Source organism: Pseudorasbora parva, chromosome 1, assembly GCF_024679245.1.
Source record: "Pseudorasbora parva isolate DD20220531a chromosome 1, ASM2467924v1, whole genome shotgun sequence".
In the NCBI taxonomy this organism is placed as follows: domain Eukaryota; kingdom Metazoa; phylum Chordata; class Actinopteri; order Cypriniformes; family Gobionidae; genus Pseudorasbora; species Pseudorasbora parva.
The window spans coordinates 50,526,275-50,543,473 of record NC_090172.1 but is presented as its reverse complement, the minus strand read 5'-3'; the positions used below and the strand labels follow the sequence as shown (position 1 = coordinate 50,543,473).

The 17,199-nt window shown below is 37.2% G+C and overlaps 1 protein-coding gene across 2 annotated transcripts in view; it reads left to right on the top strand.

Annotated features, from left to right (window-relative positions):
• The first annotated feature begins 3,416 nt into the window (after nucleotides 1–3,416).
• Nucleotides 3,417–17,199, top strand: part of LOC137085337 (cortexin domain-containing 1 protein) — a 38,451-nt gene continuing 24,668 nt past the window's right edge. The window contains exon 1 of one of the 2 annotated variants that reach the window (XM_067451897.1): nucleotides 3,417–3,548. The gene's annotated coding sequence lies outside the window, so the exon portion shown is untranslated. The remainder of the gene's footprint in view (nucleotides 3,549–17,199) is intronic. The other variant, XM_067451904.1, reaches the window with a different exon arrangement.

The window sequence follows — 17,199 nt, the reverse complement described above, 5'->3', positions numbered from 1 at the left end:
TTAATAGACCACAGCAGTCACAATCACCTTCCCCATAGACTAACTGATTTTTAGTGATAATGTGTAAATGTTTCAAGACCGTGTTAACATCATGACCTCCTATGAGCTCCTCTAAGGTTATCAAGTGAAGTATATGGAAAACAAGAAGGACATTCTCTACAGTACAAAATGGATGTAAAGATGACAGATTCAGAATATATTTCAAAATGGGATTACTGTAGAAATGCAAATGTATTTTAATTGATGTTTAAATGATAAACATCTATTCATTATGTCAAGTTTTGAACTTAAGTTTAAGAGTTTTGAAAAGAGTATGTGAACATATGCAAATTGGCCTGTTATAGTACATACAAGTTTTGGTTGTGTTTGTGTCTAAAAGAATAATTCATTTGAAATTCAATAAATCCATTTTGTGCCAAAGCGATGATAAATAATCCACAGTTTAGCCCAGACTGCTGTTGTGCTCACTGTCACTGTATGAAGAGTTTTGAAAAAGAGACCTAAGTATTGTCCTAGTGATTGTATAAAAACAAAAACTGTAAGAATTTTTAGAGAATGTATCTCTATAATATGTAGCATATAGTGTAAATCTTGTATAAATAGGTGAAAAAATCTGCCAGTGCAGTACTTATAGATACAAGATAAAATCTGTGAAATCAAGCTGAGTTGCTTTTTAAGTTATTTTAAATGATGTTAAGATGATCTATCGCGATAAGCATGATAGCCTGATTGTGTATGCATGTCTTTTTTTATGCATTCCACTGCATTGCAAAGACAGACAGACAAAGACAAATATAAAACTGCAGACAGACAGATGGATAAATACTGTAGACGGACAGACAGTAAGATAAAACTACAGACAGAAAAATAAAACTACAGACAGACAGATGGATAAACACTACAGACAAATAGACAGACAAAGACAGACAGACATACAGATGGATGGATAAATGATGTAGACAGACAGACAGACAGAAAGATATATCTACAGACAGACAGATGGATACATACTTTAGACAGACAGACAGACAGACAGATAGATCTACAGACAGACAGATGGATGAATACATTCTTTAGAAAAACAGATGGATGGATAAATACTGTAGACAGACAGACAGACGGATGGATAAATAATGTAGACAAACAGACAGACAGATAAATACTGTAGACAGACAGACAGACAGATGAATAAATACTGTAGACAGACAGACGGATGAATAAATACTGTAGACAGACAGACAGATGAATAAATACTGTAGACAGACAGATGGATAAATACTGTAGACAGACAGACAGACAGACAGACAGACAGACAGATGAATAAATACTGTAGACAGACAGATGGATAAATACTGTAGACAGACAGACAGACAGACAGACAGACAGACAGACAGACAGATGAATAAATACTGTAGACAGATAGATGGATAAATACTGTAGACAGACAGACAGACAGACAGACAGACAGGCAGACGGATGGACAAATAATGTAGACAAACAGACAGACGGATAGATAAATACTGTAGACAGACAGACAGACAGGCGGATGGGTAAATAATGTAGACAAACAGATAGACGGATGAATAAATACTGTAGACAGACAGACAGATGGATAAATACTGTAGACAGACAGACAGATGGATAAATACTGTAGACAGACAGATGGATAAATACTGTCGACAGACAGACAGACAGACAGATGGATAAATACTGTAGACAGACAGACAAACAAACAAACAAACAGACAGACAGAATGATGGATGGATAAATACTGTAGACAGACAGACGGATGAATAAATGTAGACAGACAGACAGACGGATGAATAAATACTGTAGAAAGGCAGACAGACAGATGGATGATAAATACTGTAGACAGACAGACAGACGGATGAATACATAATGCAGACAGACAGACGGATGGATAAATACTGTAGACAGACAGACAGACGGATGGATAAATACTGTAGACAGACAGACAGACGGAGGGATAAATACTGTAGACAGACAGACAGACAGACAGACAGAGGGATAAATACTGTAGACAGACAGACGGATGAATAAATAATGTAGACAGACAGACGGATGTATAAATACTGTAGACAGACAGATGGATGAATAAATAATGTAGACAGACAGACGGATGGATAAATACTGTAGACAGACAGACGGATGAATAAATAATGTAGACAGACAGACGGATGGATAAATACTGTAGACAGACAGACGGATGGATAAATACTGTAGACAGACAGATGGATGAATAAATAATGTAGACAGACAGACGGATGGATAAATACTGTAGACAGACAGACGGATGGATAAATACTGTAGACAGACAGACGGATGAATAAATAATGTAGACAGACAGACGGATGGATAAATACTGTAGACAGACAGACGGATGGATAAATACTGTAGACAGACAGATGGATGAATAAATAATGTAGACAGACAGACAGACGGATGGATAAATACTGTAGACAGACAGACAGACAGACAGACGGATGGATAAATACTGTAGACAGACAGACAGACAGAAAGATCTATAGACAGACAGATGGATAAATTCTGTAGACAGACAGACAGAAGTACAGATGGATGGATACATTGTGTAGACAGACAGATGGATAAATACTGTAGACAGACAGAAATATAGATCTATAGACAGACAAATGAATAAATTATGTAGACAGACAGACAGATGGATACATTCTATAGACATACAGACAGATGGATAAATTCTGTAGACAGACAGAAGTACAGATGGATGGATACATTGTGTAGACAGACAGATGGATAAATACTGTAGACAGACAGACACAGACAGACAGACACAGACAGACCGATGGAAAAATACTGTACATACAGAAAGATCTTCAGACAGACAGAAAGATAAAACTACAGACAGACAGATGGATAAATACTGTAGACGGACAGACAGACAGACCAACAGATAGATCTACAGGTAGATGGATAAATACTGTAGACGGACAGACAGACAGACAGACCGAAAGATAAAACTACAGACAGACAGACATAAATACTGTAGACAGACAAACAGTTAGATGTATAAATACTATACAGACAGAAAGACTGAAAAATCATGTACAGACAGACAGACAGACAGACAGACAAACAAACACTGTAGACAGACAGACACACAGACATAAAGACAGACAAATACTACAGATAGACAGACAAATTGTTCACAACTAGAACGTTTTGCCTGTGAGTGTATGTACAGTATGTGGAGTGTGTGTCCCTCACTTGCATTTTTTTATACACTCGTGCTTTTATGCACACATACATTCTCTCTCTCTCTCTCTCTCTCTCTCTCTCTCTCTCTCTCTCTCTCTCTCTCTCTCTCTCTCTCTCTCTCTCTCTCTCTCTCTCTCTCTCTCTCTCTCTCTCAGTCTGTTTTAAGAAGCAATGCAGTAAGAGTGAGCGCTGAGCTGCAGCAGCATCCACTGCCTCAGTGTCAGCCGCTCTGCAGCATGCATCAAGAAACACTTCATCTACACTTTCTGCTCCATGGGATGTGAGTTCAGGTAGGACCATGTCCTTTCTCTTCTACTGTCACATCTCTCTGTTGCTCTGCCAGGCACCCGATCCCCCGTGTCCACCTCAGGGAGCCAGAACGGAGAGCCTGGTCAGAGTCTGCTCTTGTTCCTGTAAGAGAACCAAATAATTGTTGCATGTTTCATTGAATGAGAGGGGGTTTAAGCACTTTTACCAGTTTAAAGCTGGATAATGATGTTGAGGAGTGTCGACTGCATCTTGATTTAATAACTGAGTTGTCTTTCATGGACAAGGGAATGCAGAAAGTTTTTTAAGATGAACAATGAAAGCCCTACTGTGATGCTTTTGCGTGTGAATCGTTCAGTCTTTCATGCGATCGCTGTAAAAGAGGCAATTGCAATCATTTACATTTCTTAAAGCACAGAGAAGTTTTTCACAATCCAACATAATATCTTTCTATCTGAGAAAAAGAACTGTGATGTTATCACAGAAATGGTTAGTGATTTTTAGGTATAAATGTGAATGTTTTTTAGTTTTTTTTTCGAGAAGTTGCTTCCTGTGACTGATTTGAAAATTTGATTTTTTTAAATATATTGAACATTATTATATACCTCACTTAGACTGTTGCTTTATATTATTCTGGTATTAAAAAAAAGTCAATCAAAGCACCTGATTACTGTATTAAACTTCTAAATTATGATCAAGTCTTTCTCAATTTAAATATTTTAATAACCCTGCATAAGGTAAGGGGAAGAAGCGTGTCTCTAACCCCAGCTCTTGATTCATATCTAAAGCCTGTCCTGCATGATCAAGCAGAATCTGAATCGCTGTAATCATTTTCTATATGACTGATTCTCTGAGGCGACTGTCAACATTTTCAAGGTGTTCTGTATTAATAATCATATATAGCTCAGAAACACATGAGTGACATGAGCATGCTGAAAATGTGCTGAGAATACAAAAATACATTCACAGTATAGAACGTTACACTGCAATTTGTTCTCAGATGTTTTTAATCAAATGAAAAAAAAAATCAAGAACACACACATATTTATATACTGTGTATTGTATGTATATACTGTGCAATATACTGTATGTATACATATTTTTGATCAATACATTAACACATTACATATTAATAATTTTCTAAAAGCAACTATATGATCATCTTCCAAATGTTAGATAATTACGTTAGATAGTTAATCAGATACACTTAAAATCATGAAACTGTTTTTTTAGTATCACTGAGATACTATTATAGCTTATATGAAAATTTTAGTTTAGTTTATTTTTGTATATTTTCCATTTTAATTAAGGTAAAGTTTTAGTAATTGTTTTGTGTGTTTTTAATTTCTTTTTTAATCATTTTTTTTATATGCCTATAAAGTTTTTATACATTTTTTTTTTCAGTTTTAGCATGAAATAAACCATTTTAGTATGTCAAGTTAAATTAAATGAAAATTATAAATGTTGCCTTGGCATCTAGCTGAAATAAAATAATAACTTTTCATATTTTATTATATTTCAATTAACATTGTATTTCAAACAACAACATTTTTTGAGTGTGGTTTTAGGTTTAGTTTCAGTCAACTTTTATAACCCTGTCATGAAATCAAAATGTACACATATTTTTAAGAGAATGAAATTGTCCTTACAAATCTTACATAAGCTGCTCTTCCTCCGAATCGACTTTCCTCTTGACGTCAGCTGACGTCACCAATTTCTTTCAACTCCTCCCGTACAACCATCTGTCATCAAAAGCACGGTTCACAATTCAATCAGTCACTCGAGTCCTTTATTCTGTTTTAGAAAATACATCAAGTTATGGAAATCAAATTACTCTTGACTTTGAATTAAATTGAATAGACACGAGTGGCAACATAAGCAATGATAACAGATATAATTTAATGTCACAGTCTTTATTAGACTTAATGGCCAAAGAAAAAGCACAATAAGGGAAATTCCACTAGCTCTAACATTTACTCTGTGAAAGCATGAAATAACCATAACAAAGCACCAGTCTTACAGTTTTCAGCGAGCCTATATTGACAACAATGTTCCTCATAGAGAATTTGTGCTGGTGCCAGACTATTACAGATGAAAGATTATATTGGCAAACACACTTCATCGATTTGTGCCTGGAATCGTGATGAATACGATTTATTAAAGCATAGCTTAATCATTTTTACCTTCACTATTTACCCTGTGGATCAAAGTGTTGCCCTCTTTTTTTGAACACACTTTGATGGGTTTTGCTAATACTCTCATTGGACATTTTAAATCAGCTCTAGTGTTCTCGATCCTCTAAACAAAACTGTCTTTTAAACCTGTGAAAGTGAAGACCCTCATATAGACAGCAGACTTTAGCGGTGATGATAAAATGGAAATTGAGCTTTAAAGTCTCCAGTGAGGACCTGAGGTTTATTGGGGTGGATGGAGGTCATACAGGAAATTCATTTGAGAAATACTTTCTGGGCACCAAGAAATGAACTATCTTGCCAGAGAGACCTGAAGGAAAAGGTTGGAGAGAGACCTATATAGCGAAAGCAGTAGACAGAAAGTGTTTGTTTAAACAACCTTGAAGGGATAGTTCCCCCAAAAATGAAAATGTGATGTTTAACTGCTGACCCCTAGGGCATCCAACATGTAGGTGTGTTTGAGTTAAAAATCTTCATTTATGTTCTACTGAAGAAACCTTCAGTAGAACATAAATGAAGATTTTTAACTCAAACCGTTGCTTGTATAATGCATGTCAATGGGGTCTAATTCTAATTAAAATCTTCATTTGTGTTCTACTGAAGAAACAAACACACCTATAGTTCACCCAAAAATGAAAATTTGTTTATCTGCTTACCCCCAGGGCATCCAAGATGTAGGCGTGTTTGATTCTTCAGTAGAACACAAATGAAGATTTTGAACTCCAACCGTTGCTCGTATAATGCATGTCAATGGGGCGTTTTTTCTACGAGAGTAAAAAACACATAGGCATACAAATCCATATTAAACCATACGGCTCGAGACGACACTTTGATGTTAAAGGGATAGTTCACTTTTAAATTAAATTTGGATATGTTTTAGCTTACCTCATGGGCATCCGAGATGTAGGAGTTTTTGTTTCCCCAGTAGTTTCAATTTTGATCATTTTAGGTCAAACCGTTCTTGTCTGTGCTTCACATAATGCAGGTCTATGGTCACCACCTCAAAGAGCATACACAGAGAAGTCCAAATTAAACAATCCCCCATCGTAAGTACACACTGATGGCCTAAGACACGAAATGAGTGGTTTGTGTGAGAAAACGAACAGTATTTATATCGTTTTTACCTCTTGTACACCACTACGTCCGACTGATCCGAGGGCGCGCGTGCGTGTTTCCTGTTGTGACTTTCGCGCGTTCTGGCTTTAGTCTGCGTAAGGCGCCGGAAGTGGATCTCTCCCTCGTGTATGACTCATTGTTTACACAGAAATTTGGGAAGTGTTACCTTTCACTGTGAAGATCTAAACATAGAAGATTTCGATATATTAACAGACAACGTTGAATTTTTTTCACAACCATATTTATTTGAACCAGAATACACTGATCAAGAACTCAGAGCGATGGAGGAAGCATCCGCTGCATCAGCACGTCTTTATTGCTTGTCATTACAAAGTCAACACTAATAGAGCTGCACGAACATGAATACACACTGTGTATTATTATTATTATTATTATTATTAGTAGTAGTAGTAGTAGTAGTAGTATCATTGACTGCACCCTTATGAGTAGTACACATAGTTTCACATTGGTTTGACTAGATATCTCTCTCATGTAAAACCATTGTTACCAAATATATGGTGACTATATAAAAAAGTAGTAGTTACAGAAATGCAAGTAACGCTCCCCGAAAAATGGTTTTACTAACTTACATCAAAAACTACATTTTATTGCTCATTCATATAATGCCAGCTTTACAAATAGAAATAACACATACAAAGACATTGTTCACATACCTCCGTTGGATGCGAAAACACCATAGGCACAGCTGATGATGTCAGTACTATGCGATCCACTCCTTGCTTTGTAAAATCATCAGGGGAAAAATGATCGCTGCAGACCCTCCACAACTTTAGTACGTTTATGGGTGTGTTGATATCCAGCCGAAGAGCAATCAACCATAACTCCAAGAGAGCACGCTCATAAATTGGGAATTTGTGAAAACTCACCACTCCCGGATGAGTTTGCGTAAGCATACGTAATTGTTTTCTTTTACGTCGGTTTAAACATCCAGGATAAGCGCAAATTAGTACCATTTCTATTAGCCATTTCACCTATAATCTCTGTTTTGTGTAAACAATGAGAGACGTACACGCGCAAGATCCACTTCCGGCGCTTTCCGCGCTTGAGCAGACGTAAGTCACAACAGTCACAACAGGAAACATGCACGCGCGCCCTCGGATCAGTCAGACGTAGTGGTGTACAAGAGGTAAAAACGATATAAATACTGTTGGTTTTCTCACACAAACCGCTCGTTTCGTGTCTTAGGCCATCAGTGTGTACTTATGATGGGGGATTGTTTAATTTGGACTTCTCTGTGTATGCTCTTTGAGGTGGTGACCATAGACCTGCATTATGTGAGGCACAGACAAGAATGGTTTGACCTAAAATGATCAAAATTGAAACTACTGGGGAAACAAATACTCCTACATCTCAGATGCCCATGAGGTAAGCTAAAACATATCCAAATTTAATTTCAAAGTGAACTATCCCTTTAAGACACAAAATGATCGGTTGCTGCGAGAATCCCAACAGTATTGGTATTTTTTTACCTCATAGCAGACAAATCTCCATTAGCCATTACTTCCGCCAAGGTCAAAACCCGGCGCGATCATAGATATATGCATAGAATCCTCATTAGTGCCTGTGTGGATTGGTCAAATGAGGCATCTATGTACACATTTCTATGATCGCGCCATTGTTTTGACATTCTTCGGCGGTCGAATCTCTTTCCTCACCAATGTTTTTACAAAAAGTTGCCAGCCACTGCCAGGGTTTTTGACCATTTTCACAAAAATTTAATAGTCCATAGAATATTTAGAACCCTAGAATCCATAGAACCCTCTTCTTAAAAAAAAACCCCAAAAAAGTTTAATTCTAGCTTAATGCATTCCTTTTTAAACACTTGAATATGGGTAAGTTTCATAAAAAAATCTAACATTTTGCCCAAAAAGCTGAGAAAAATCACGTTTTTGTGAAAGACTGTATCCAGATCAGATTCAGAATAATGATCGAACACAGATGGAGGAGATCGAGTCCATAAACACTCCTTTTCTCAAAAAGAATGGAAAATTCAGTGTTTGGTAGGGAAAGAGTTAAAGAGTTAACAATTCTAATGCTACACATGGCCACAATGTAAAAAATAAAAATAATTAAGTTGGACATATGACGTATAGCAACAGAGTTCTGCAAGTGTGTTCGAGAGAAACTGCCTCAAATGTGTGTGTTTTTGACAATTGGCACGTAAGTGCAAATGTAAACAACACAAACGTTTAGTGAATCGAAAGTTAAATAACGCCATAATGTATTTTGTGTGTGTGTGTGTGCGTGCGTGTGTGTGCTTTCGACACTTTAGCTCCACCCACTGCACTCCTCCACAAGCGTAGCTGTTTTCGGAAAGAATCAGTACAACGTTTGTCTTTTATAAATATGATAAAACTAAATTCAGAGAGATGAAGGATACAATACTATAGGTACTAAAGATTAACATGAGATTGGCAGAAACTGTGTGTTATGTATTCTTTCACCTTCTTGGGCCTAATATTTGTATTCACTATATAGCTGCTGTCACATCCAAATTGAAATAGCTCTTTATATTTTTTATCAGATTTGTTTTAAATATAAATCCATTAGCTTGTCATTGCACTATTTATTTATTTTTTCATTTTTGCATTTACACCTGCATACACACTTTTGAAACCATAAGATGTGTACTTTCATCAAGTCGAATAGCATGAAATCAAGTTTTCCTTTGTTTTGACATCCCTGCAATGGAGGCAGGTAATTTAGGTGACAATGCAATTATAAAGAATAAGGCAGCATGTTTTTTAACCCTATTATTGCAGCTTTCCACTTTCCAGAAGTGTGAAAAAGGTCTTTTCTGTTTGGTGGATGCACAAAAACACACTGCAGCTTTAATAATGGATGAAACCATCGTTGGACTGCCAATGGGAGGATCTGTATCAGTCTCCATCTGCTATTTAGAAATGATTAAACGCATCAGTATTGGCATGTGATTTATTTGGAATACACACTAGGTGGAAACGGATGTGACATTGACCAATGCTTTCCTGGAAACATGCCTATAAGTGTGTGTGTGTGTGTGTGTGTGTGTGTGTGTGTGTGTGTGTGTGTGTGTGTGTGTGTGTGTGTGTGTGTGTGTGTGTGTGTGTGTAACCTTACGTTATGAGGAAAAAACGTCCCTACAAAGATGGCAATATCCAAAATCCTTGTTCTTGTGGGGACATTTTTGGTATTCTTATTTCTCATGCATACGTTATCACTATTTTAATTAATTTCTATGTAAAGCACTTTGAATTGCCATTGGGTATGACGTGCTATACAAATAAACTTGCCTTGCCTTGCCCCATGAGGAAAACAGCTTTATAAATCAGACTAAATTATGTTTTTTGGAAATATAAAAATGCAGAAGGTTTTCATTCAAATAAAGCTGAAATACTGTATAATCAAATATAAAAAACACTCAAAAAAAGCTTTGGAAATGATAAATGTTGACTTGTCAACTAACAGAAATAAAATAAGTGGGAAAAAATCCTATAACTAAAATCGAAATAGAAATATTGCTAGATAGAAATAATAATAAACAAGACAAAAGCTTTTTTTACAATTTTGACACCCTATTTTTCTGTGTGTAGTCTCCTATTGTGCCACAACAAAACATAACCATTTAAAACATGCGCAGACACAAACAAAAGCACATTATGCAAAATGAGGTGTAAAACTATTTACTCATTACGTGTAACACGAATGCTTAACCATGCATTCCAAGCACGCTTTCCGGTCAGCATTAATTGTGTGAACTTTAAAATCTATGCCACTATACCGGGTAGGTTGTTATTTAGGTAGCTATAGGTATATGTTGTTAAGATTCTCTTGAGTAAGTAAACTTGAGTCATTATGTATATATGTAAAATTGGAGATTGTGTCTGAGCTTAATAATTATTTTTATTAAGCTCACCTTAGCTAAACCTTACCTTACCGAATAATTTTTAAAAGGTAAATACTCCATCTCTTTTGAGTGTTTGGAAAATTCATGTTGTCCTTGTCAATATTAAAAATCTCTGCTGGCCGAGAGGAGATGGATTATTCTCTTGTGGATTGATTGTAGCAGTTACCAAACGCTGTAACAGCTAATTACTTTAAAGCAGCCCTCAGGCATTACAATGGTGACATTTCCTATGGGGAAAAAAAAAAAGTTAGGTAGACCTTCATTACAAGCTACTAATAAAGATAGATATCTACATTTCAGCCAGCTAAATATAACTTTAAACATACTCCCTTTCAAAAGTTTGGAATCAGTACGTTTTTGTTTTTTTCAGGAAAGATACATCAGTTGATCAAAAGTGACAGTAAAGAGATTTATAATGTTAAAAAAGATTTCTATTTGAAATAAATGCTGTTATTTAGAGCGGCAAATCAGCATATTATAATGACTTCTGAAGGATCACATGACTTGAGACTGGATGCTGAAAATTCAGCTTTGCATCACAGGAGTAAATTACATTTACAATGTTCAAATATATATTCAAATAGAAAACAGAATTGCAATTATATTCCACAATATTACTGTTTTACGGCATTATTTCAATAAATGCAGCCTTTGTGAGTAGAAGAAATTTATTTTAACAAAAAATACAAAAAACCTTTCCGACCTTAAACTTTTTAATTGTACTTTCTGGTATAAAAACGTTTATTTTTATTTTTATGAATGAATGAATGAATGAAGCTGATCTCAATTAAGATTATTTAAATTTGAACAAATAAGATTATACTAAAAGCAATTAAAAATGACAATAAACTCTAATAAACAGATAAAGCTAAACATTTCCTTAGACCTAAAATGACTTATCAGTGAATTACAGGTTTACAAATCCCATCGTCGGCCTGGGAATTCACTCAGAAATGATGTTAAATTATACATCTGACACTAATATGAAGTGGTTTATTTGATTTGTAGGCTTTTCTGTGTCAGATGAACTGCACCGTAGGTTCGCTTGTCCTGATGAGAAACAGGAGAGGAAGAAAAAGTGAACCCATGTGGGCTTATTGCCATTGGGATTGTGGTGGAATTGATTTAAGGCCTTTTGGCTGGATTGCCCACTTACTCTGCTAAAAGACATCACCTCAGTTGCCCCCAAGCATTTGAAATCAAATGATCGGATGCTGTGAAGTGTTAGAAGATCAGTGTTCGATTGTGTCTTACATCTTATGTTGACTGTGTTAATGCATCCTGAGCCTGCTCACCTGCACGTATGGCTATCGACACGTTTGGAGGAAGGATGAACCAGGAACATTGTTCTAACCCTTATATAATGTCCCGGGTCAATTTGACATGCAACACATTTTTTGAGTTGTCGGAAAAACTGGTTAACATTAAACCGATGAATGAGAACTGGCTTATCCACCTGGCATGCTACTGGTGGGTTTAACATGATGACGGATAAAGAAGCGATGGGTCGTTGCCCGTTAATCACACCTCTTGTGGTCTGATTGGTTGAAGGGCTATCCAATTGTGTACGGAGTCATTTGAATAATGTTCATTTATCACGCCTCTTGTGCAGTAGAAAATACAGAGCATACTCCACAGACCAATGTACAATCTTAAATTAAGCTTGGTCTAGTAATAGCCAGACAACCAAAACACTTTATACACTTCATTAGATTTGGAATATATTTCAATATGGTATTACTGTAGAAATGTAGCAAATTGTGTTCTTATTCAATTTTGTATTATGTTATTCTCTGAGTTTAAAAGTTTTGAAAAGAGTATAAACTTGCACATTGACATATAGAGTTTGGGTGGTGATTGTGTTTGAGTGAGAAATTAATTTATATCATTTGAAAGATGTAAACATTAAATCAAGTGCCAAAGCGAGGATAAATAATCCACAGTCTAGGCCAGACTGCTGTTGTGCTCACTGTCCCTGTGTGAAGAGTTTTGAAAAAGTGACCTAAGTATTGAGAAATGTTAGCTTAGAAATCTAGACGCACCCTAGCGTCAGCAAATCTAATCTGCCTGCGAGTGTCGTCTAGCAACTCTCAATACCCTTCTGAGCTGTAAAACCCAAACTCTGGTCGGGCCAATCACATCGCGTATAGAGTCGGTGGGCGAGGCTTAACATAATGACGCCAGAGTTGCGTTTGCAACACAGAAACTGGCGAACGTTAGTCTTTCGAATCAGCTTTGACCGCGACTCTGGAAGACTTGGAGTTAAGCTTTTCTCTGAGAAAAGAACAAAGAACGGCACTGAAGTTCTTCTTAAGAAGGGAAGATGTGTTCGGAGTTGTGCTGACCGGATACGGCGAAAGTTTAATCTATCAACGAGCTACATTTCACCTTCGTTGCTCTTCGTTGCTGTCCTAACGATTGTTAAAAAAACAACAACAAAAAACAACTATAATGTGAAAGGTTGTTTTACCTGCTTATGTTGTTGTTTTTTTCAAATACATTTTTGTTGTATTGTATTGAAGAGATAGTTCACCCAAATAGTCCTACGTTACAACAGTTATGCTTTATTCACAAGATACAGAAGATGGTCTGGCAGGAGCTAGATATTTACTTTATAATGTGTTAAATATGGATATTTTTCGACCCTTATTAACTCTCTGGAGCCGTGTGGATTACTAATATAATGAATGGATGCACCTTTATGGGCTTCAAATTTTGGGCTGCCATTCACTGCCATTACAAAGATTGGATTAGCCAGGACATTTTTTAATATGACTCTGTGTGTGTTTGTCTGAAAGAAGAATGTCATATACTTCTATGGCTTAAGAGTAAGTAATCATGCGGTAAATTTCATATTTGGGTGATCTAACCCTAATCCCATTCATTGAGAATCAAAAGGATCAGTGCCGTTTCTAGTCATAGGCAAACTAGGCAGTCGCCTAGGGCGCCAACAGCTGGGGGGCGTCAATGAGCCCCCGCCCCAACAAGATTTTTTAGTTATTTCATATATATTTTATTATTAATATTTCGTACTTTTGCTATTTCAAGGCATTATGATTAGTTGCGATTATTGGAGTGAAGTCGCCATGGTGATAGTGGAGCTGCTGTAATGAAATGAGATCGTGTAGAGGGCGGCAGGGAACGTCGTCATCCGTGGCGTTGTAACGCTTGTGTCCGAGTGAAAAATGCGGATAGCTCACTTAATGTAACTGGAGTGGATGCAAACACGGAGGCGATTAACATCAAACAGATCGCACTTTATTCCCCGCTGAACTCTCATCACAAACTCCCTTTCCATCCACAGCATTACTTAATAAAACAAAATAACTGTTAGCAACAGAAAACAGAAAATAATCCCCACACATGGGAGCTCAAGACTCAGTGCGCACATACACAAAATGCAGACTTCGTTTGCAGGGAGCGCGCGCAATTCTTAAAGGGGCCACACTATATTTCTACTCGTTACAGCGTGCTTTAGTTTCATCATCATGAAAAGGTCAAAGCCATCAGGGGCTCAGTATCGTAAAAAGAAAGCGAAATATACAGGTATAGCCTACTTATTGGTTACTTGTTCTCTACTAAGCTGGTCCCTCTATCATAACGTTGAGCAAAACATTACACTGAATATTAGTAGGCTACTGGACGGACCACACGCCATGCTCATTTCAGGTGCAGAACATTATAGCAGTTCATTTGAATCATTTTTTTTACATCAGAGATAGCTGTTTAGTGTAAATTGATCAAGTAGGCTAATACTGTCATAACCATGGGCGTCACTAGGCCCTTTTTTATGAACTTATGCATCAGCCCCCCCTAAAAAAATATGTGATTAACCTTTAAAACATGAAACTGGCGCAAGGCTTCGGCTACGGCTTCATCCCGTCTTTTAGTCTTTGTGTCACTGTGTTCTTCAATCCGCAGCGGCGCCGAGTGACATGGTTTTCAAGCTATTGTTATCTAATTTTTTGGTCTTCAGAACATCTTAAAATACACATATGTAGATCATAGAAATCAAATTTTTCTCGGGGGAGCATGCCCCCGAACCCCCCAACATCTGTGATCTCAGAGATAATAAACCTAGCTACATTATTCGATTAATGCATGTACAATAAGGAAGTCATATTTACTTAATAAGTTGAAGTTTAAAAAAAAAAAAAAGGGGGGGGTGCAACATATGAATCTCGCCTAGGGTGCCAGAAAGGCTAGAAACGGCCCTGATAAGGATCAACTATTGGACTCAGAATTTTAACATAATAAAAGTGCTACGCCCTGTAAAAATTCTCCTATTCTGTTCTACATAAAAAATAAATGAGTTTGGAACAACAGGAGGATGCAGTACTTTTAAAAGACAGATATATCCTGTGGCAAAAGGAGAGAATGTGAGGGAGAAACAAATGGGAACAGAGCGAGAGAGAAGATTGACCATAATAAAGAGGAAAAGGGGAGGGCGAAGGGAAAAGTGTGAGCGTTATAGCAAGAGGATTATTCCCTAGAGTTAAATGCAAACGCACTAACAAACAGAACTGTAAAAGAGGAGCTGCTTGTCTGTGTGAAAGGTCTCTAATCTCTATCAAACAGCACTGAAGCGTCCAGAGCTACTGAACAAACCACTGCAAAGAAAGTGTAAGTGCGTATTCATGCTGCAGGATTGGCCCAAACAGATGCACTCTCTCTGGCTTTCATCTCTGACAGATGGATGTGATTGCAGCTGGAAGTTGGAAACCAGTTACTTTGTTAAAAAAAAAATACTGGAACCGAATGATTTCCACGACTTTCAGTTTGATTGACAGTTTCGTATTCAGTCATAGAACACTGTATTAAAATACTCTGTTTCCAGCAGCATGAATGAATCCACAACCAAACAAAACAAACAAAATAAATTATATGAGCATGCAGTCTAAAAAAAAAAAAAAAAACTGTGAGCAACAAAGCATTAAAAAGACTACAGTAATTTAACAGCATTATACTGCATTGTTTTCACTGGTCACACAAAAACAAAATTGACCTGTGTAGTCGGATTCGTGAATAAATGCCTTTTATAAACTCTTTTTTTTATCAGTCAGAAAGACTCAGCTGTAAATTAGTGAGCTATAAGTTTATATGCACTTAAAATGTGTGACACTTGGGGCCCTATTTTAACGATCTGAGCGCATGGTGCAAGTGCACTTATAGGGTGCATCTGAATCCACTTTTGCTAGTTTAATGACGGAAAAAAATTGTCGGCATTCCCAGCGCATGGTCTGAAAGGATTATCCCCAGTCTCTTAAAGGGGTGGTTGCATGCAATTTCACTGTTTTAACTTTAGTTAGTGTGTAATGTTGCTGCTTGAGAGTAAACAGTATCTGCAAAGTTACGGCGCTGAAAGTTCAATGCAAACGGAGATATTGTCTTTTAAAGTTTCGTCAGTTTATTGCCTACAAAAACGGCTGGTTTGGACTACAACAAGCTTCTTCCCGGAATGGTGACATCATAAACTTGCTAGTCTCCGCAGATGTGACTTCTGCCTGTAATGGTAAGGGGCGTGGCGTTTCCAGACAAGCTGTGCTTGGCACTTCAGCCAATAAAAATACAGGAAACTACATTTGGCCATCTGACCGATCTAAGACCATTGCGTTTTTCGAAGGGATGAGCTTTATAGAAGCAGGAAGCAAACGAGCCGTTCAAAGGACAGTGGTGTGGAATAAAGGTCAAATATAAGAAAAAAACGGCGTTTAAAAAAAAGAAGTATCAAGACATGTCATACTCAGCCCCATAAACACAACCAAGCCTAGAGAAAAAACACAGAACCACCCCATTAATGAGTCATGGGTGTGTTTTGGGGCATTACGTGCAATAAACCAATCAGTCTCATCTCCCATTCCCTTTAAAAGCCTGTTGCGCTTGCACCATATGGCAAAGTCGCTATTTACAGAATTTGCAAGCAGAAAGACTGAATGCCTCTGCAGTGAGTCCTTTTACTTTTAATATTTAAAAATGTTTGTGTGCTGTGCGTCCCGGTGTGTGTAATAATGGCGCATTCAAGTCAGGTCGTAAAGATCGAATTTACGGGTTGAACACACATGAACCCCACTACGAAGTCGCAAATACCAATGAGAAGTTCTGGATTTTCTTTAAAGGGGTGATGAATTGAGGAAACAACTTTCCCTTGAGCTTTTGATACATAAAAGGTCATGGTAATATAAGAATAACCTCTAAGTTTTAGAGCTGAAAACTTCCTTGTTAGAGAAAAGCTTTTATAGACACCAGGCTCATCAAACTGTCCTGTGCTTCATACTGACGTCAGTTCGCGACGAAACACCGCCTCTACAGAATCTACAGCGCGTCTTATCCAGTAGCCCCGTCCACCGACTCATGGAGGGCTTGTGCTAGCTGCAACAACTATAAACATGCCGAGGAAGATTGAGATATTGCACTATTCCTGGTTGTGGAAGAACACAGTCGCTGCATAAGCTCCCTTCT